We start from the raw sequence: 22,153 nt of genomic DNA on the forward strand, positions 1-22,153 counted from the left end.
AAAGCTTCAGTACCCGATTTGATTCAGAGGAGATTCAGCCCAATTCAGGGACTGAATCTCCAAATCCAAATCAAATCAGGAGACCAGTTAAAAGCTCTGAATCAATTTGAAGCATCCAAATCGATTTGGAAAAGATTTGGTGATTTAGCTGTGGACTAAACAGCTGCCTCCAGCTGGTAAGTCAGTTGGGGTCGGGGGGGCGGGGAGGGAAGAGGCATGGGGGGTGAGGGATTGGGGCTGGGACAAGCTGCCCAGCCGGAGTGGTGGTGTGGGACTCAGTAGGGAGGTGGTGGGGCACAGGATGAGGGTGCAGCAGCACTGGGGCCACTTGCCCAGGTGACACAGGGTTGGGGGGGCACAATGCAGATGCAACTCACTCCAGGCAGAAGGAGGCAAATGGCAGCAGGGCATAGCCCCCGCTCTCAGCGCTCCCGCGCCCACATCAGCACTGGGAGCTGGGACTCTGTCCTGCCACCACTTGTTAGCCAGTGCAGCGAGGCACAGGATGTGGGCACGGCAGCACTGAGAGTGGGGGCTCTGCCCTGAGGCTGTTTGCCACCTTCCACCTGGAGTGAGCTGCGCCCACATCTCACCCCTCCATGCCGGCTGGGCAAGTGGCAGCAGGGCAAAGCCCCCGCTTCAAGAGCTGCCGTGCCTACGTCCTGCACCCCACACCCCTTCTCTCCGAGTAACATGCCCCCCCACCCTGGCTGGGCAGCCTGTCCCAGCCCCAACCCCAATCCCTCCTTCTTCCATGCCCCTTCCCTTTCCACTCCCCCAACCCCAACAGACTTAGCAGCTGGAGGCAGCTGTTTAGTCCACAGCGAAATCACCAAATCTTTTCCAAATCAATTTGGATGCTTCAAATTGATTTTAATTGGTCTCCTGATTTGATTTGGATTTTAGTCTATGGCTGAATCTCCAAAGTAGTGTCAAATCTTTCGGATCTGATTCGGCCAAATCGAATTGGGACGGTGACTCGAATGTCCAAATCAAATCACTGTCCTCTGAATCGGCTGAATCTGAATCCAAAGCAAATACTTGATACTTTGCACAGGCCTATGGGATAGGTAAGCATTGCTTTCTCTTGACCTAGCTGTGATGTGTTGATGAAGCAGTTGGATATAACCTAATATGCTTTGTTAAAGCACTCCAGAGAGAGCTCTGCTTTTTGTAGAGCTATTTTTATATGAGAAGGGCTGACGTGTAGTGCAATAGTGCTGTGCACTGTTTGTCCGAGCCCCCCTCCCCCACCCCACCTTTTTATTTATTTTTTTTTATTTTTGTGCAATTTTAAGCTTCTTAATACACAATAAATGTTACATCTCTCTATACTTGTCAAAGGGGGCAAGAGGGCTCAAAAGCCCCCATGACTCACCAAAAGCATACGGGATCATCTCCTAGCTAAAAGGGAGGTGTACACCCAATGGAAGGGAGGGGCCATCACCAGGGAAGACTATACCTCGGTTGCTCGGGGCTGCAGGGGGGCAGTCAGGAAGGCAAAGGTGGAGATGGAACTGGGACTAGCTACCTGGATTAAGGACAACAAGAAGTCCTTTTTTAAATATATAGGGGGCAAAAAGAAGGTACTCGGTAATGTGGGGCCTCTGCAAGACACGCTAGGAAATCTGCTTGTTGCATCAGATGACAAGGCTAACCTATTTAACGATTTCTTTGCCTCCATTTACCTCAACAGGGACCAGATCAGCCCGTCCGCCAGGACCTCCTCAGGCCCCTGGGGATACGCGCCTAGGCCTAGGGTCAGTGAGGATCTAGTCAGGGAACTTCTGGAGGGACTGGGCATATTTAAATCAGCTGGTCCTGATGACCTCCACCCCAGAGCACTGAGGGAATTAGCAGAGGTCATTGCAGGACCCCTGGCATGGCTTTACAAGCACTCATGGTGCTCTGGTGTGGTGCCAGAGGACTGGAAAAGGGCCAACGTGGTTGCCATTTTCAAAAAAGGGAGGAAGGAGGACCCAGGGAACTATAGGCCAGTTAGTCTTACCTCGATCCTGGGTGAGCTTTTTGAGAGCATTATCCTGGCGCATGTCTGTGAGGGACCAGCACGGGAGATTATGCTTAGGGGCAACCAAAACGGGTTCATTAGAAGCAGGTCCTGTCAGACCAACCTGGTGGCCTTCTATGACCAGGTCACAAAATCCTTGGATGCAGGGGTAGCAGTGGACGGAGTCTTTCTGGACTTCAGGAAGGCCTTCAACACTGTCTCTCACCCCATTCTCATTAAAAAACTAGGGGCTGTGGTGTTGACACCTCCACAGTCAAATGGGTCACTAACTGGCTGGAGGGCCGCACCCAGATAGTAGTGGTGGACGGGTCATTTTCGACCTGGAGGGATGTGGGCAGTGGGGTTCCCCAGGGATCAGTCCTCGGGCCCACACTATTCAACATCTTCATCAGTGACTTGGACGAGGGGGTAAAAAGCACCCTATTCAAATTTGCTGATGACACTAAGATGTGGGGCAATGTGAGCACACTAGAAGGGAGGAATAGGCTGCAATTGGACCTAGACAGGTTACAGGGGTTGGCAGATGAGAACAGGATGGGTTTCAACACTGACAAGTGCAAGGTGCTGCACTTGGGCAGGAAGATCCAGCAGCATACCTACAGGCTGGGGAACTCCCTTCTTGTCAGTGCAGAGGCAGAAAAGGATCTTGGAGTCATTATTGACTCCAAGATGAACATGGGCCACCAATGCGAGAACAGTCAGTAGGGCTAACCGTACCTTGTCGTGCATCCACACATGCATCTCAAGCAGGTCTAAGGAGGTGATCCTCCCCCTCTATGCAGCACTGGTCAGGCCACAGTTGGAGTACTGTGTCCAGTTCTGGGTGCTGCACTTCAGGAGGGACGTGGACAGCATGGAGAGGGTCCAGAGGAGGGCCACTCGCATGATGCAGGAACAGCAGGGCAGGCCCTACGAGGAGAGGCTACGGGACCTGAACCTGTTCAGCCTCCACAAGAGAAGGCTGAGGTGGGATCTAGTGGCCTGTTACATACTAGTCAGGGGGGAACAGCAGGCATTGGGAGATTCCCTGTTCCCCTGAGCACTACCAGGAGTGACTAGAAATAACGGTCACAAGCTGGCAGAGGGTAGATTCAGACTAGACATCAGGAGGCGCTACTTCACTGTCAGGACGGCTAGGACCCGGAACCAACTTCCAAGAGAAGTGGTGCTGGCTCCTACCCTGGGGGTCTTTAAGAGGAGGCTGGATGAACACCTTGCTGGGGTTGTTTGACCCCAGTGGTCTTTCCTACCATGGCAGGGGGTCGGACTTGATGATCTGTCAAGGTCCTTTCCGACCCTACAAACTATGAAACTATACTATAATGCCCCACTGTGGTGGAAAATACACAAACAGAAGTAAAGGTCCCTGAATTCAGGTCCTTGCCTTGGAGTTTGCAATCTAAGAGAGTGCAGGAAAAGGTGGATACAGAGAAACAGGACAGGACAAGGAAACCACAAGGCAATGTTTGTTCTGTGATGGGCAAGGGGAGAGTAAAGGTGTGAATAAAGAGTGAAGGTTTAGGTAGGTGGGTGTACTTCAGCCTCTTATGAAGACTGCAGAAAGACATGCATGATTCCCAAAAGACAGAATGCAAGGGGGAGACCGTCTCTAGCTCAGGGGACCACCTGGGAAAGGGGAGTTAAGAAGCAGAAATAATCTTGAAAAAATCTCATGCTTCCTTGCTTTGCAGCAGGGACTGGCATGGGGGTCACCCTGTTGTCAGGGCTGAAATTTGGCCTCTGAAAAAGTTCAGCCCTCGCATACTGAGTAGGGGCTTATTGCAATGTAGTAGCTAAAGACTCTAAACATATTCTAGTCCCTTATGTTTCAGTGCAACTGTCCACAGAGAGGGACTGAGCATGCCAGATGCAGGGCCTGGGTAGAATTTGTCCTGCTTCTGGTTGTGGCATGTGATGTCAGGCATGGAAACTGGGAGTAGAGAGTCTGACTGGCACCCAGGCAGCATGGAGGAGGAGAAGAAAACCACCTAGCTGGTAGGTGAGGCATCACAGGGCAGCTTGGGTGGTAGACTGGAACACAGGGCCTAGAGCGGGAACACAGCCAGGAGCACGGGGAGGTGGGATACTGAGGCTGGATGAGAAGGGGATTTGAGGAACTGGAACTGTGGGTGGGGATGAGAAGGGGCTGGGAAATCAGAGGAGCAATGAACAGGACAGATCAGAAAGGGAGCCATTGATTGGGGTAGGACAAGGAGACACGGACAAGGTCCATCGTCAAGGGCACATTATAGCTGCAAGGACTTTTTCCTATTCTGTGTGTGCAAATAATAAAGGCCAAGACCTCATTCTTATTCCATTCACTCTTTTTACCAGACTCCATTGTTATCACTGGTGTCGCTCCTGCCCTACACCCATGCGTCAACTCAGTCAGACCCTCAGGCTCAGGCTGTCAGAGACTCCTAAGGGATGTGGGCACCTAGGTGCTATTCTGGTAATGGGAACTGGTCCTCCAAATCCTCTCCGTAGACCTCAGCGGTAGATCTTTTCTGAACTGCTTGGATCTGTACAGCCTTCGCTTTAGTGGCTGTATCTGCCATTGGGCCCATTTCTGCTGCGCATTTCTTTCTGTCTTTCTGCCATTTTCAGGACTCACAATTGTTATATGTTGTTTAAATTAAAAACTTACTCCCAAGTAATTGAAGGTGGAAGACCTCCAGGAGCATGAACTCATTTTGGTGTGGTTGAGAAACACAGTAAAAATTTATTTTTGCTATTTTGGGTCATTTGTTCCTGTTTTCTGATTTTAAAAAAGATACATCTACCTTTAGAATTGGTCAGATGGAGGCAAAAGTATTAACATTCTTATCAAAGCATGTAGACAGTTTCCATAAAGATAAAGGAAACTTTTGAGTAAAAAGTCAGACCTCTCATCCAGGTGGGGAGCACAGGTTAGTTCAGTGATTCTCAACCAGGGAGCCTTCAGATTCTTTCATGAGTGCTCTTGGGTGTTACATAATGTTAGTACTGTTAGGTGTACAAACATGGTTCAGAATAAAACCAGAGATTTAAAATATGCATAACATTAAAAACATTCGGACTTGTTGCAATCTTTTTGAGTCCTTTGTAACAGAAGAATTCCTTTAGTATTTTTCCATAATCAAAAAAACGAGTAAAAGCTAAGAGTTGACAGTTTCCATGGGCTGCTTTGAGTCTAACAAGGGGTCTAATAAGTTGAGAACCATTGGGTTTGGTGCTAACCTGCTCTGCATGCTCTGGCTATGGATTCATGCAGTTGACGTATGCATTTTTTTTTTTTTAAATCTAAGCTTTCAGCCAATCTTTATTTCTTTCCAAGTTCCTTAAATAAAACTAATTTTATTAACAGGATATCTGGTTCCTTGTCAGTAGTTCCAGTACAGCAGGATATAAGAAGGGACCCAAATGTTCTGCTGAATCAAGCAGAAACAGAATATGCTGAAACAGGTCATTTCCATAGGGGTTTTTGTTTACCACCAAAATAATATCATTCCCTTTGGTTTGGCTCATTAGAGCCACCCATTTTCCCCCCTTTCTCATTGAAGTGCTAGGTTGTTACGATCTTGTACTAAATTCTAGCAAATCTCAAGGAAATGCTTCATTTTTGTTTTCAGAAGTGTTGTACAAGGAGTTGTTTATATTACTTTTCAGAGTGGTATTGAGGCCTGTAAACCCAATCATGGATTGCAAAACTTGTTGCGCTGGCTGCTCTACAAGCACAGAAAAAGACAGGTTCACAATGCCCATAAATCCCATTCCTTACCTACTAGTGATTGCCAACTTGTCGAATGTGGGTTAAATTCTGTAGCCCGCTCCTCCAGTGGGAATCTAGAGTTGCTTCATGGTTACTCCATTCTTACTTTGGTGTAAACCAAAAGCAGACAAGGACAGAGCAAAGCTTCTCTGCAGCCTGCATGGCCTTCATAATGCAGACTCATCTTCCACAACAAAAATGCATTGAGTGCTGCCTTTTAGTGCATCAGCTGCTGACAATAAATATATTAAACATCAACACTGCCAACTGGCAGCCAGTCATTTGAGTAGATTGAGCCAGTTAATATGGTCGACTATCCACTGTTTTTTTCCCTGCCTTTCCAGGTCTTTCTATACCCATATGTATGATTCACCAGACAGGTTTTATGTAAGTATGATAAAACTATGCCAGCGTAAAATGGGAGTAGTGCCATGGAGGATTGAGACCCCTCACTCTTGCCTTCTGGGCTTCGTCTTCATCGAGTTATTCCTGGTAATGGGTGATGTGAGGGATGCATTGGGACCAGTGTTGAGCTCCCCTGTCCTGGAACAATCCTGGGAGGGTTTTGCGCTAGAACTAAATTGGTATGGTGGGGCATGGCTTTGCTTCCTGTTCTTCACCCCTCCTTGGGGTGCAGTAGATGGAGGGTAGACTCTCATCACTTCACTTGCTCCACAGAATGCAGCTGCCTTGACATGAGGGCTCATAATGTCCCTTTCCATGGGCAAAGACAATAAGCAACGGAACTCATATGAACTTGTCTACATCTGTACTCTGGGAAGGTGTCCAGGAACCTGGCACTTTATAGTGTCTGAATCATCTCTCACTTCAACAAGTGTATAGCAGAAGTCAGTGCAGCTCCAGTGGTGTCAGCAAAGACAAAAAGTAGCTCCACCATGGCAGAACAGAGGAGGTTATGGTCAGGCTGTGACTAAGACCCCCACATGGATCTCACATGGTCAGATCAGAGTCTCAAGCATTATTAAAAATGAAACTCTAGGCCTTGGTAGTTGGGGAGAAACATTTGAGAATGTGCTCTAGGGATAACTGATGTGGGAGTATCTACCTGAGTTTGCAGACAGTGGCCTTGAGGGGATGGAATGGGTCACGCTCCTCTCTGGGATGTCAGCACCAAGATGTGGAAGCCCTGCCAGCAGCTCCCCAGGGGAGGAGTCCATAGTGGAAAGAGGTTACGGTGTGTTGAACCCATCCATACAAGTGAACACAAGTTAACAGGTAGATGCTGAGGCCACCCTTGTCTTTCTGGAATGTCAATTAGGACCTTTGCTACTGTCTCTGCTGCCCCAAGGAGAGGGGTTCCCTGCTACCACTCCTGGGGTATAGAGTGGCCCAGCATCACTGTCGTTCTGCAAGGGGAAGGGACATCTCTCCATTGCCATCCCAGAGGTGAGGTCAGGGCAGTTGGGAGCCTTATAGTGAAACCTCATAGTGTGCAACTCCTGTAAGGACAAGACTCCGTGTAGTCATGCACCATTGCGACACCGGTACAACTGCACTTGGCCTGATCCCTTGCCCTATCCTACTGCTCTTATAGGGCAAAGGGAAATCCCTCCTATAGATGGTTGCCCCAAGACTGTGTGACTGTTTCCTGCTACCCTCCCCAACAAAGTCAGGGTTGGTAGGTTCTTCCAGGCAGGGAGAAGTGCTCTATGCTCCACCTGTCTCCAGAAGCTGGATGGTCCTTGCAGGTCCTTGCAGACCTGTCCAGGGGGAGGCAAAATATTTGGGGCCTTAACTGGTTCCTGGAAGCCTTGGTTGCACCAGTTGAGCTCCATAGAGACACCACCCTCCTGATGTCAGCGGAGATCACTCCTGACTCTCACTTACTGTAGCAAGCTCAGCTCAAGACTTGCTCTGTGTCAGCTGAACTTCATCCAGCAGGTGCCTACGATAATGGAATAGTAAATTAAGCAGTTAATCTTTCTTTCAAGCTCGAACTTGGTACTGAAGGCCTTAGAGGCAAGGCCATTGTGTCATTTGTGGTTAGATAGAAAACAGCAGCATCCCATTTTGGTGAGACTTGTGTTCTCCTTGCTGGGAAAAAGTGGGTTTTTTTTTGTGGGGGGACAGGGGTTAGTCCTGAAAAAGAATTGATATTTTGAACAAAAAAATCAAACACTGAATTGGCAGAGCTGTTAACACTAGACAAGTGGTAATAATCAAAACAACAGTATAATTATCACAGTGCTTTAAATGGAGACAACATAATGGAGCTGCGATAACTGGCTGTGGTATAACATGATGTTGACATGGTACTGTTCAGAGCAAGGTCTGAAAGTCTTCAGTCGCATGGATTAGGACGCTTCCTAGCTATGTGAGTCAAAGTCTTCATATGTACCCTTGTTTCTAGCAAACATTTTGTGTGTTTGTGGTAGCAGCTGCCATGTGTGGACAAGAATGTGCTGTTCCTGCCTTGATGAGCTGCAGTCTAAGGAGACAGACCAGAAGGGAGATGGACATAGACCAAAGAGAAGCAGTATGATATGGAAGCGGTCAGGGCAGTGGTTGGCCATATCTTGGTAAACAGGTCATTGAAGTTAAATAGATTTCTTGCAGTCATGCACTTGAGCATCCCAGCTGCCACCCTGTGTTCCCAACAATAGGCATCCACTGAAACTCCAGATTTAGCACAGTGTAGGTCAGTGGTGCTCAAACTGTGGCCAGTGAGCCATGTCATCCAGGCCACCAAGCTCTACACGGGCCTGGACATTTGGTGGTGGGGGAGGAGTTCCAATTATTGCTTCATCACTGCCCTCCCACCAAATTTCCAAGTCCTGAGAGTAAGATGACATGGCCTGAGCATATGGTTGAAGCCACATACATAATTTGGCACAGACCAGGCCTGGGGCCAAGGCCTGCATCTGATCTAGTGCACAAGGCTGGGGCCGGTCGTAACCAAGCTGGCCTTGTGAACCAAATTGGACCCACAAAATGTATCTGGCCTGTGAACACTAGAACACTAGGCCACTCCTTCTCTCAAGTCAGGTTAGTTATAGTCACATGGCTACAAACAACTTTTTTTTTTTGCCCATTGCTGTTTCCCCATACTCTTAAAAAAAAAGCAACAATTCAAACTATTTGGAAACCAGAGGGGCCCTGATGATCATCAACATTTTTGCACCAGATAAAACTCAGGCCTACATTGGCAAGCCTTCTTCTCATGGCTTCACAGCATTCTCCGCAGCCTCTGCAGGCTACTCTGAGTCTGTTGATGTGCCTTCCAAGCCCAGAGGTGCTTGAAGGACGAACAAACTTCTGGGCAGAGAATTGCAAAAAAAGAAAGACATAGAGACCATGACCAATCCCGTCTGGCCATATATGTCCAGTAGAGCTCTGAACTGATATTGCCGGCTTTCCCCCTGCCTTGCTCTCTGGCTGTATGGCTGCTGCCTACCCTACCACTCTGAGAATGATGTACTGAACCCAGGCAGTAAATCAATGAAAGCAATTAGTTTTCACCTTCACCGTGCCGGTCTTGTATGTCTCTTTTGACTCCTGTTTTTGCATATGTTACATTTTTTCCCCCTCTGAACTAAAGCCAGTCTCCTTTATTGAGTGTTTTCAATGTAAACAAAATGTCCAATGCAACTGGAGCTATTATGTTTAATGGACAATCCTTTTATAGTGAAATTCTGTTTTACACAAATTTGGCATTCAGCAGATTTCTGTAAATAAACATCTTGTTTTATCGACTGGGCTCATTTATCAAAGGCCTGGTTTTTATGTGGAGTGGAAGGAAAGGCAAGACAATGCATTGCTAAATTATTTTGTCTACCCTCTTTCCTTTTATTTGCTTGGAATAGCAGCACAGCACATCAAAACTGCAGCATGTTGGAAGTAACACATCAATTTTCTGCAAGGAGTTTTGGTGCAGGGTGACTTCCATTGAATAACATTGGCTCTTGGCAAAGAAAAAGCAATGCTCTCTTCCTGCAAGACAAGTGGATTGGTAAGGGTTTAGGAGTGTATAAGAGCAAATGCAATCCTGAAACATCCTCACTGAGTGCTGTATCACCATCTAATTTCTTGGAGATGCTTGTTCAGGATGGTCTCTGTTATTCAATACTTGTGCTGACAGTGATTGTACCTGCAGCCCCACTGAGTTCATGAGACCAGATTTGAACAACTTTCACTTAGGGTTTGCAATGCTTGGCATATAGCCTTGCCCCAGAAAGTAGATCCAAATTGATGGGGTTAGATACTCAAGAATACCCATTGGCTTTGTCCGTTGGTGGGAACAGAAACAGGAAAAGTGGTTGGTATTGCTTTAGTTGAGTAATGGTGTCCATGAGAGAAAGGGGAGGTCATGCCATCCCCACCCTGGGAAAGAGTGAGGTATGGGCTTGGGAGAAACACTATGGGAAGGGGCAAGGGACTGCCCTTGGTGACAGAGAAGGAGTAGGGGTGGGTAGGAATGAGAGGGAACATGGGAGGGAGACCTGTTATTTTCTTTTTTGGAGGTAGTAAAGGGGGGTTGGGAAGTGAGGTTGGGTTGGGCAGGGGCCACCCTCTTAGGTGATAGACGGTAGATGGGGGTGGTGGGGTGGATTGTTCTTGAATGTGGGGGTGGGTAGGTAGGGGCATTACCCTTGTCAAGCTCTTATTTTAATACTTTATTCTGTTTTTATACATTGTTGTCTTTGATTGTTAGCTGTCCTGAGCCATTCTGTGGGAAAGGGTGGCATATAGATCTAATCCAGGCATCAGGAACGTTTTTGGGCAGAGTGCCCGAAACACCTGCAACCTCGACTTGTAGATGTTGGCGTGCCAGGGGCAAATGGTGGGGGAGCCAGAAGGTGCCCAATCCTTGTTGTGGCAGTGCAGCCCTGGCCTCTTCCCCGCCATCTTCCCCGAGGCACATGTGCCAAGCAAAATGCCTTTGAGAGCCACATACTGGCACTCGTACCAGAGGTTGCCTACCCCTGATCTAATAGATAAATATGTAAGTTGTGACTGAGGAAAATATGGTTATTTTCAGGCAATTTCAAGGGGTCCAGGGACAAGCTACAGATGTACAGATAACTCAAAGGGCCCCCACCCCTATCTCCATCTGAGTGCCCTCAAAGTGAACCGTTGCAGTTGTTCCAGCTGGCACGTTCAGCAGAATGTGCAAAGTAATTAGTATGTCCAGCCAAACCAGCGGTGAAATAGCAATATAGAATAAGAACAAGACCGAGTAAGTAACAGCCGACAAGAACGTCCCAAGACAAATAACTCAAACACAGCCTGCAGTAGGTTTAGCATACATGTGTTAGCATAAGCAGTGATTAATGTACCCAACGGTACCTGAGATTGTTTGTGCTCTTAAGACTATATATACTTTTGGTACATTTTTTTTTTTGATAAGCTAGGACAACAAGAAGCAGGCTTATTAGACAGGACTGTAAATAATGGAGGCAGAAAACAGGATGGTGATGCACAGCTTCTTTAGATGAAAAGGAAGAAGAGAAGGGCTCATTCCTTCCCAAGGCTACAATTGCCACAAGAACAGAAACCCCACATGGGCAGTGGACCCTCGAGGAACTCATCCCATCCGTTATGCAGAATCTCAGCAAGACAGAGAGAATTTGAACGAACCAACCGGGAAATGTTTGGAGCATGTTCACATAAGACTGGAAGGGACCTCTTGGACTGCCCCTATGTCCACAGGCAACCATTTACCCAAGAAACCTCAAAAATCACCACTTCAGACTTTTTTTTGCAAATATCTAGTTAGTCTAATGGAAGATATCACCTCTGCCACGAGCTTTGATCATTTCAGACTCTCACACACAACTGCCAGGAACAAAAGCAGAAACATCAGGATCGCCTCATAACATGCAGTGGGTAATGGGGAGAAAATGGCACTAACAATGCCTCGTTACTGCACAGACAGGAAAACAATTGATTATTATAATCTCAGCAATCCTGGAAAAACAACTTTGCTCCACGGTACAAAGGTAGGCAAAACCCCCCGTCATCCTCCCTAATCTTCTTCTTCTCTCATATACTTCATTTCCCCCTCTACACATGATTAATGCGGCAGAGCCACACAACTGCTTGATCCTTGATGCTTGCTAGGTCCTCGTCTTGGGTGTGTGCCCATGTGAGGAGGTGGTCAGCAGTCTGTGGTGCATCACCACACTCACATGTTGTCCTTTAAGCTAATCTTACAGGGTGTAACATTAAAGCATCCAGCTCCAGAGAAAATCCTGTTTAGTTGAATCCATACATTTCTGGGGACCTCGTACCCAGGTGGATAGGGTGTTGGGTTGCTGATGAAGTGCTTGAGACCTACCAACCTACTGACCTTGCTAATCTGACCTAGGGGGACAATTCATTCCCAGCCCCAGTTTGATGATCTCTGTGGCCCTGAGCAAAGAACAAGACCTTTTTGACTTTGAACCTCTTGAGTTTTCTACCTCCTTGGAGGACCATCAGTGCACCCCAGTCAGGATCCCTCAGCCTTAGCTGTGACCAGTGGCCCAATGCCTCAGAGGAAGGTGAGCCCATTTTGTCCCCAAAAAGCCAGTAGCATTCATGAGGTGGAAAATCCTTCCTGGCTCTGACAGATGATCAGCGAATGCCTTGAATCACGGGATCACCAAATTGCCTCTTGCCAGATTGCAAGAGCATGCCCTCAGTTCTCCAACAGGAGCTTGCAAAGATGTAACTCCCCAAAACACAAACCTTGTCTGTTGGGCAAGAAAGCCCTGGTCTGTCAGAGAATCCCTTCTATAAACTCATCCAGTTCAGTCTTTAAGCAACTCGGGTTCTTTGCTCTCATTACCTGGCTCTGAAGACCTTACCAAAAGTTCAGTCTTCTGAGAGTTAGGAATCTTCTCATTTCCAGTCTAATTTGTCATAGATATTTCTAGCTCCATTGGCTTTTGTAAAAGAAGGCTCTGCTATGACCAGGTGATTATTTCTTCTTTACAAAGAAAAGAGGGAATCTATGAGACTGGCATGAACAGATATACACAATTGGGAAATGACAATATAACCCTGATGGAAAAATGACAAGTCAACATAGAAGCACCAGCAACAACAAAAAAACTGGTTGCAACTTTCCTCGGTGGTTAAATGGAGGTCTGCTTTGCTGTCCTTGGTAGGGGCATTCCAATTAGATGTAATATTATGTGAGACGTACCAATAGCTGATTCAGTTAGAAGTGAATTTAAGCTTATGGAGGGTTTAATGCCACTGAATCCCAAACTATCAGGTCTGGGATGTAGTGGCCTGTATTGAAACTCTATCAGCATGGACACAAGTTACAGAAGATGTTCTGTTTTGAAATATCTTCGTCTGACCCCTTATGAAATGAGTTCAGATTTTCTCCTGATCGGCCATTTTTGAAGCAGTCTGCCGCTGTGCATTTGTGTTTGGTCATGGCTATAGACTGCTTTCTGTGGCCAGATTGGGCAAAACTTGTCACTTCTGTCTGCAACCTATAAGTCCAGGAAAAGGGTGACGTCCCAGATACATCCCTTTCCTTACTTCCAGTTGCCGAGGCTCAGCACACAGCCTCCAAATTAAGACTTCCTAGGGCCCTAAATGCTGGCAGCTGTAAAGGAAGAAAGGCTGAGGACAGATCAAACATGCTCTTCTCTCAAGCATTTGCTCTTTGCCACTGTGAGACGCAGTGTACTGAGCTAGGTGGACTTGTGGTCTGAGCCGGCATGGCATCCCTCATGTTCAGAAGGGGAACAAGCAAGAAAGAGTGTGTCCCCGGATCCCAATGGGCATTGAGGGAAACGTGTGTGTGCTTGTTAAGGAGGTTGATTATGGCAGAGTCCTTGTCTTGAAGGAGGTGAAGTGGCTTTCTGATTTTACGATGTCCAGCGAGCACAGCTTGAGACAGCAATTTGGCTATGTCTGGGAATAAAGAGGGCATTTTACAAGGTGCTTTATCAGTCCTTGCGTCAAATTGCCTGTTCAGTTACAATGCTGTTACCAGGCTTAATTGATCTCGTTAAATGGCTTTGTCCCTCTATAAACCAAATCCTTATAAAAATGTGAACAATTGTCCACGTGTCTTGGTTGCAGCATGCTGTGGCGGCTTTGAGCTGGACGCTGTAGGAGCATTAAATGGCAGTGGCAGAGTGGGTGTGGGAGGAACCTGTTGTGTTGACAGACCGCTCCAGATCTATTTCAGGATTGCCCCTTTTTTTCCTCTCTGGTTCCCTTTCGTGGATCTCTCTAAGTGGGTCCATATTTGTTTGACTAGGAGAACTGAGCAGGGGTTTTATTGTAAGAGGAGGAGCACCAGTGAATACTTGCCCTTGTATGTGCAGCACCCCCTTGTAGTCCATGCACAGAGCCTGAGCTTCGTCCCGTACATACAATACCTCAGTATGTCAAGCCTGATCTTTCTTTTGGGAACATAGGCGTGAAGATTTGTTCACAAGTGTTTTGCACAAAAAAGCAGGCAGAGGCGTATAGAAACTGAGCCAGACCTCCTGGGTTATAGTCTTGCCTATCACTAAATGCAGTACATGGAGACTTTAAATAAATGGCTTAAGGAATGATTCTCCTTCTGCAGAACAAAAGTGACTCCCTCTGTATCTTGTGGAAGTTTCTGCTGTGCTACAGTGCTAGAATTGGGATCTCTTTGTGCTTAGTACCTATCTGTGTACCTATCTGTAAAATGGGTAAAATGCCTACCTCATCTTGTCCACCATATGCAATCCTTGATAACTGTATGGTCACGCCTGAGTGAAATATGCCATATAGAAACGAACTGCATCTGGCTGATATGTATATATGCTAATTGAAATAGGAATGTTTGTATCTTAGCCTGATTCAGATGTAGCTGCGAGTTAGGATGTGATTTGGGGGAATCCTTTGATGAACAATTTCCTGTGAATACAGGAAACTGGACTCAGTGGTCTGGGCAGCCCCTTCTAGTCCAGTGTTCCTATCTGGAATAAAGTATGTGGGGCAGGAAGGTGCTCTCACCACTGAGGTAGGTGCCATTCTCTCCTCTAGATGATATTTAAGTTTTTGGTGGGAAGGAAATGGCATGTTAAAGGTGCCATTTAAAACTCCCTGATATCCTCATTCTGTCAGTGATTTAGTGACGTTGATAGCAATTTGCAGCTGTTCGGTAACATTTCAACGATGCGATTTCAATATAGAGTACTTGAGGGATTCCCTCAAGGTACAATAATTAGGGTATAATTAGAGTAATTCATACAGGGATCATGTACTGTTCTTGGTCTTGGAACATGGAGCTCTCTCCCCTACTGCTACTGTGCAGCTCTGTTGATCAATCAAGAGTCCAAGGATCATGCTACTATTGCTGTTCCTATTCTTGACTGCCTAATTATTTGGGAGAGACTCAGAAATGCCTTGCCATCTTCCATAAAGTGTTAGGTTTGGGGACAGGGGGAATGTGGGGAAATCTAAGAACTGGATACTGGTGTTTTTCTATGATTGAAGCTGGCCTTTGGAGTGATACAGTGATTATTCACATGGTCCCAGCAGGCATGATAGAGCAAATCTTCTCTAAAAGTTTTGGATACAAAGAACTGGAAGCAGGAGCCCCCCTATGATCAGTTATGCCCGTCTTTTCCAGTGTAATAATGAACATGCACAAGAACTCAGGACTGACTATGAGAAAGCTTGAAAAGCACTTATGGGCCATTAGATGTAGTCTCTTGCCAAAAGTTCATCTTCTGGGGTCTCCTCCAAGTTTTCCCCCTTTAAAAGTGCAATGTCTCTGGTCTTTACTTATTCCAGCCCATCTCTTATCCACAGAGGATATATACTGTAGGCCCAGCCCCAGGGCTTTCTCTTCAGTCCAAGTTGTTGAGGCTCCTCTAGAAGTAGTGTAGTCCACTTCCAACTTTTGGCCAAAATGGTGGTCATCACCTACTGCACCCCTTCTCACTCTGACCACATTATGTCCTGACATGAGGTTCTCTTATGCTATTCTGAGGCACATTAGCTGGACTCCCTTTGAATAATCTACCCGCAAAGTGGCTCACTCTTGACTTTCCATGCCTTTTTGAGGCCTGCAATGCTTGAATTGAATTGAGAATTACCCCCCACTCCTATCAACGTTTTTCACCTCTTAAGTTTAAAGCTGTTACTTTTGTGAATTCATCCTACCCTGGTCTAGGACAGCATATCCTTCCTTTGACATTATTTCCACTGAAAAATAGACACAAGATTTTCATTTCTCCCTCACCTCTCCTTCCCTTCATTTAGATGAGGGTGGCTGAGTTCCTTGAAGCTCCCTGTCTACATCGTCTCCACCAACCCCTCTTCTCACCTCTTCTGTGCTGCACTGTGTTTCTGCTATTTTAAAACTTCAGTCCTTCCATTTTTATCAGTTAACTCAAGAACTGAGCAAAATGCTGGGATGATAGAAACCATTAGTGAGAACAGATCAAAGCTTCCCCCTTACAGAAGGACATTTGGAGCAGGAACTTTAGGTTCACAATGTTCTTCAAAGTAGGAACTTGTTGAATATTATGAGAGGCCCCATTGCCATGTATAACCGTGAACAGGCACAGATCAGCGTTCATTAGCATGCTGCTTGTTTCACTAAATAGATTTGGGACAGTGGAAATGTGCTGTGGGTAGGGTTGATGAAAAAGGTTACCTGTAAATATAATTAAATAGAGGGAGGGATGGACTCAGATCTGAAAGCCCCCAAATTTGGTATGTTTAAATATAGATCTGGATCAGAATTAATAAAGAATATTAAATACACCAGAATAACAATCAGGATTCAGAATGACCATGATAAACTGGAAAAATGATCAAACAAAACTCAGTCAGGACAAATGCAAAGTCCTACACAAGGAAGGAACAATCAAAGATACAAATAAAAATTAGGAGATGACTGGCTAGGCTTCAGTGCTGCAGAAAAGGCCCTGCAAGTTGTAATGGACTGCAAGCTGAATATGAGGCAACGGTGTGCTCTTGTAAAGCCAATAGCATACTGGGTTGTATTAACAGATGTGACACCTGCAAGTCAGGGGAAGTGACTCTTCCACTCTGTTCAGCACTGATGAAGCCTCACCTGAAATACTGTGTCCATTTTGGACACTACAGTTCAAAAAAGATGTGGCAAATTGGAGTCCAACAGAGATTAACACAAGATACGGTATTAGAGGTCTAAGAAAGATGATACCTGATATCCCTGAAACATGATACATGGTATTTAGTCTGGATAAGAGAGGCCTGCAAGAGATTTGATAATAGTCTTCAGATATATGAAGGGTATCTGTAAAGAGGATGGTGATAAACTATTCTTTGTGGCTTCAAGGGAAAGGACAAGACGTAATGGTCTAAAATAGCAGCAAAGGAAATTTAGGTTGGATATTAGCAAGAACTTTCTAACTATGTAGGTGATTTAATATTGGAACGCATTACCCAGAGGAGTTAGGAAAAGTCCAGAGTAGTTTAGACAAGGATGATCCTGTTGTGTGCAAGAAGTTGGACTGGATGCCTTCATGGGGTCCCTTTCAGCTCTATTTTTCTATGATCCTCTGAATAAAGGTTGATGATATAGCCTCATTTATATCAACTTTGATTTGAAGTCATTCCACTGAATTTAATGTAGTACTTCAGACTGAGACTGGTACAACAGAGAGCAGAATCAAGCCCATAATACAATGACCTCCATTTTGATGGTACCCAGTTGGCAAAACAATTGTTAGTATAGCATAGGATAACTTTCTGTGGCAGGGCACTCACTTGGTGCTCCTGCCACTTGAAGAGGTCAGGCAGTCTATGGAGCCACCGATCAGTGGGGCCAGGCCTAATTAGAGAGTCAGCTTACACAGGGGCTGGCAGGTATGGCCAGGTCTGATCAAGGGAGTCCCCTGACTGCAGGGAAGATGCCTGAGTGGAGGAGGGCTGGTCTTAGACAGGGTATAAGCCCAGCCAACACCTTGGGAGCAAGAGAGGCCTGAGCCCTGAGCAGAGTGTGGCCCAGTGAAAGGTTAGAGCAGTGTTTAGGGCTGGCCAGGTCCAATGGCTTGGAGAGTGACTGGGAGAGTGAAGTGTTAACAGGGTCTACAAGAAGCAACCAAGACAGGAGCTGTCATCTAGGAAAGGGATCAAGAGAGAGACTGAGTGGCCAATAACCCAGTGAGTGGTTGCACAAGACACCGAGGGGTCAGGGGAGAGACTGGGGGGGGAGGGGGGGGGGATTGGCAACCTAAGTGTGACTGAGAGAGGCCAATAGGTCAGAAGGCCCAGCAAGAGGCAGTATCTGCAATAGGTAGATGTTCTGTAAGGATGCCATCTGCGAGGCAAGGGGCACGGTGTAGGGAAGGTAAGGAACCATGTGACTGGCCCTTAAGGCCATGAATACAAGGTGGGTGGTCAGTATAGTCAGATCAAGGCAGCCTCCCACAGTATATATTTCAATTAACACCTAGGCATGGCAGACATGAGTGGAGTAGACTGACATTAGAACAAGGATTTAAAAAAAATTGGGGGTATCCCATGACACCTTGTTTACCAATGAAATCCAGCTCCAGCTGGGATGGATGGCTACAGCTTTGAGGAGCATGCAGCAGGACTGCCCAAGCACTTATAACAGGAAGTCTAAGCTAATGAAAGAACTGTAATAAATAGGATACAATGATCTAATCTGAATTCAGCCACAATGCTGATGTTAGCAGTCTTACTACGACATCATGGACCATGAAATCTTCCGGTCCACATCACATGTATTATCCCAAGGAGAGCACTCAAGGCAGCACACTGCTCCCTAATATCATACAGGGCCCTTGGTTCAGTAGCAAATCAAAGCAGTGCAGGCTATTAACTGACAGGTGTCCTATAACTCTCCCTGAATGGAAATTTCTTAATCAAGTCCCCATAAAAGCCAGCTATTAGCTAGTGCAATCTGATGAGATATATGTGTGTGTGTGTGTGTGTGTGTGTGTGTATTTATATGCTTTGAAGGGGGTTGTTTCAAGGAAAACAGGGCCCATTTTAGTATCAAAGGGAAGAAGAATTAGCTACTACCGTGGTGATAGGTTGGTGAGGCAGGTGTTATATTCATCGGATGGATACCTTTCGCTTTGACTAGCTCAGCACGTGGAAGCTTGAATTCCTCTTTGAACAGAGGGCTTAGCTCTGCTCTTTCTTAGTACGGGTATAAAAACAGCTTCCTCCCAGCAACTTACTCCTGATGTGCAGTGACATAATTACAAGAAGAGCAAGGTTTGCAAGGTGGATCTTCATCGTGCCAGCCTAGTGGAATTCATGTCAGCTGCTGTCATTCTTCTTTAGATCATGTCTTACTACATGAATCCTCTCCCCGGCCTGCACTGACATCACGCAATGCAGCACAACGACATCCAGTTGAAAGGGCACATTTTGCCCACACCAAACTAGTCAATGAAATAACTGGACTCTCATTGTGACAAGATACAGCCTCAATTGATAGGCCCTGAGCCTACAAAAGCCACTGCTTAGCACACGTCAGAGAAGACCTGATTAATTTAGACTGATTAGCACACTCTGGCAGCCTCTGCGTCATGTGAATTCAGTCTGTGCTTCAAAATGGTGATGGGGGCACTTTAACTAAAGCTCGTCGAACAAGGTTTAGTTAAAGAACCCCCACTGCCATTTTCAAGTGTGGGACGCTGAATACACATGACGCTGCAGATGCTTTAATTAGAGTGGCTTTCAGAGCCGCTGTAATGAAAATGCTCCTACCCTCCATCCTGGAACATATGTAAAGCCACTCTGAGCTCCTAAGTGGCTTGGAATAAAATAAATAATCAGTTCCCACAGAAAGGGGTAAATTTTAACAAGAGAGCAGACCAGCTCCACAGCCAGTGGAAATGGTGTGAATCTAATGAATTCAGTAGAATTTGGTTCATGATGGCTTTGGCAGAGACCTCAAGCCCTCACCTGAGGATTTAGCCCATATAATTCTATATAAAAGAAAGAAGAGACAGTGATGTATGTGATGGGGGACACTTTGAACAGGTCCGTGGGCTTCATTTGTCCTAGCCTTGAGCTGGGTCACTTAAACCTGTGCTGAGTGCCTTACAGAGCTTTTATCACCCACTCTGCACAGCTATCAGAAAACCATGTCCAGGTAGAAAGTAGAGGAGAATCAGTTTGGGTGATTTAACTTTGCACTGGGAGCTGTTGAGCATGCCGTGTTTCTGAGAATCAGATGGCTTAAGATGCAAGAATTGATAACGGATGTGGGTGCCTAAATTGGGATTTTGGAGCCCAACATCTGACACTTCCTAATTAAAAACAAAAATCCTAGGCCCAATTTCAAGAGAGATATGGGGTCTGGCTTTACATTGCCTTATATCTTCAGTACAGAGGGTGTGATTCATTCTAGTGCTGATGTGGTGGTAGCTTTTTATACTTGCTTTATACAGGTACGAATGACTCTTGACAGGCAGAAAAGTTCAGCACGGTGGGCTTGTTGACTGCGTAGGGAAGGTTGCAGAACATTGGACTGGAAAGGATCTTCTGGGTCATTGAGTCCAGCGTCCTACTGTCACAGGCAACCATATCATTAGCCCTATAATAAGCTGGTTGCGTTCCCATCTTAAAACTACTTAGGTTCCTTTGTCTCCACAATTCCTACTTGAAGACTTTCCCAGAGTCTTCTTAGCAATTGTCCTCTTATTTGCAAACTAAATTTGCAATCTAACTTTGTTCACAATCAGTTTATATCCATTTGCCATTATGCAAGCATTTCCCTTTTGCTTTATATAATTCTCTAGCCTTGGTGTTTGCCCTACTGATGCAATTGCAGGAAGCTATCATATCTTTTCTCAGCAGTCCCCTTGCTGGAGTAAAGCAGCCAAGCTCATTCACTCTCTTCTCATAAACTAGGCTCTCCTTTCCCCTGATAATCCTAATGACCTTTCTCTGCACTCTTCTCCTTTGAGATCTTTTTTCTTGAACATGGTTGACTGCAATTGTACATGGTACACAGTAGAAAAGAGCAGAGCACCAGGGATTGATGCCTCTGGGTCTCTGCACTGGAGATATTATGGAACAGAGAAGATGTTGCTACCAGAAAGAGAGAAAGATAGGGTGGTCCACAGTGTCAAAGGTTGTACTCAGAACAAGGAGGCAATCAAGGAAACAGCCGCCTACATCAACAGAAGATTACTCAGGGAATTCATGCCCACATGTTGTTCAGACCAGTGCCCTGATTGGAATCACTCGGCGTATCCCCTACTTTAAAAGAACAGTACTCTGTTACCTCACTTACAGCTGTTTTCACTGATACAGTCTTTGCATGTGATTCTTAAATGTGTTTAGTCTTGTGACAGACAAGGAATTGTAGTGTCCCCAGTAGACTGAAACCAGTCCTCTTGTGCACAGCAACAGCATAGCAGCTATTGTGCAAGATCATCTCCCTTGCTCAAGAAAACGCACATGCACCCATCCACAACTATCCCTTATCCCTAATTTGAAAGGAGAGTGAAAGAACAGTCATTGCTGATTTTTCTCTTTGGTGAAGCCGCCAATAAAGGTGCTGACACTAGGCCCACTTGTGTCCACTTGGTTCCGGCCCCAAGTCCGCTTGTGAGGAAGCTGGGCTGAGACCAACAAGTCATTTTTTACAGGCTACTGGCTGGCCTTCAGTGGTGATGAATATCACTTACAACTCACCTGAGCCATAGCAGATCTGTGACCTAGGCCTTCCTTTCACTTCTCTCTCAGTTGAATGTACTGGAGTGGATAAAATGATTTCTGATGTATGACTCACAAATATTTTCAAGAAACATTTGGACGTTTATTTTGCTGGGATCCATTGACCCCACCTGACTTCCTGTCCCTGGGGCAGGGGGCTGGACCTGATGATCTTACAAGGTCCCTTCCAGCCCGAAAGTCTATGAAATTTATGAATTCCCACTTATTGCTACTTTGCATCTTTCATTTGCCTCTGTTGAGCTATCCCTAGAAAACCAAGCTATCAGCCTACAAACAAACAAAAATTGCTAGATCTGTGTGAGGGGGAAAGTGTGGGGCAAGAGAAAAGCCCCAAGGGACTTGCACAAGGACCACTCACCCCAGGTGCAGGGAGAGGCTTGGGTGGAGTGGGGAACACATCGCTACATTTCTGCAGCATGTGCTCCCTGAAAATAGGTGGGCAGACGGCACAGGAGAGTGTTTCTGGCCCTGGAGAGGGGCAGTGGGAGGAGGTCTGCATCTGGCAGACAGAGGTGATGCTGGAAGTCACGCCTGCCAACAGCTGTCCATGGCCAGTGGCAGAAGAAGGCATCAGATCCTCTGCACAGAGTGGTCAGAGAGAATCACTGATTAACTTTGTGACCCACTGGAACAAGAATCCCCTGAAGACACTGGCCAAGGATGGAAGTAGTTGAACCCCTTGAGAAGTGGTCTGTGAGTTCAGG

This window comes from Alligator mississippiensis, chromosome 3 (assembly GCF_030867095.1).
Source record: "Alligator mississippiensis isolate rAllMis1 chromosome 3, rAllMis1, whole genome shotgun sequence".
Taxonomy (NCBI): Eukaryota; Metazoa; Chordata; order Crocodylia; family Alligatoridae; genus Alligator; species Alligator mississippiensis.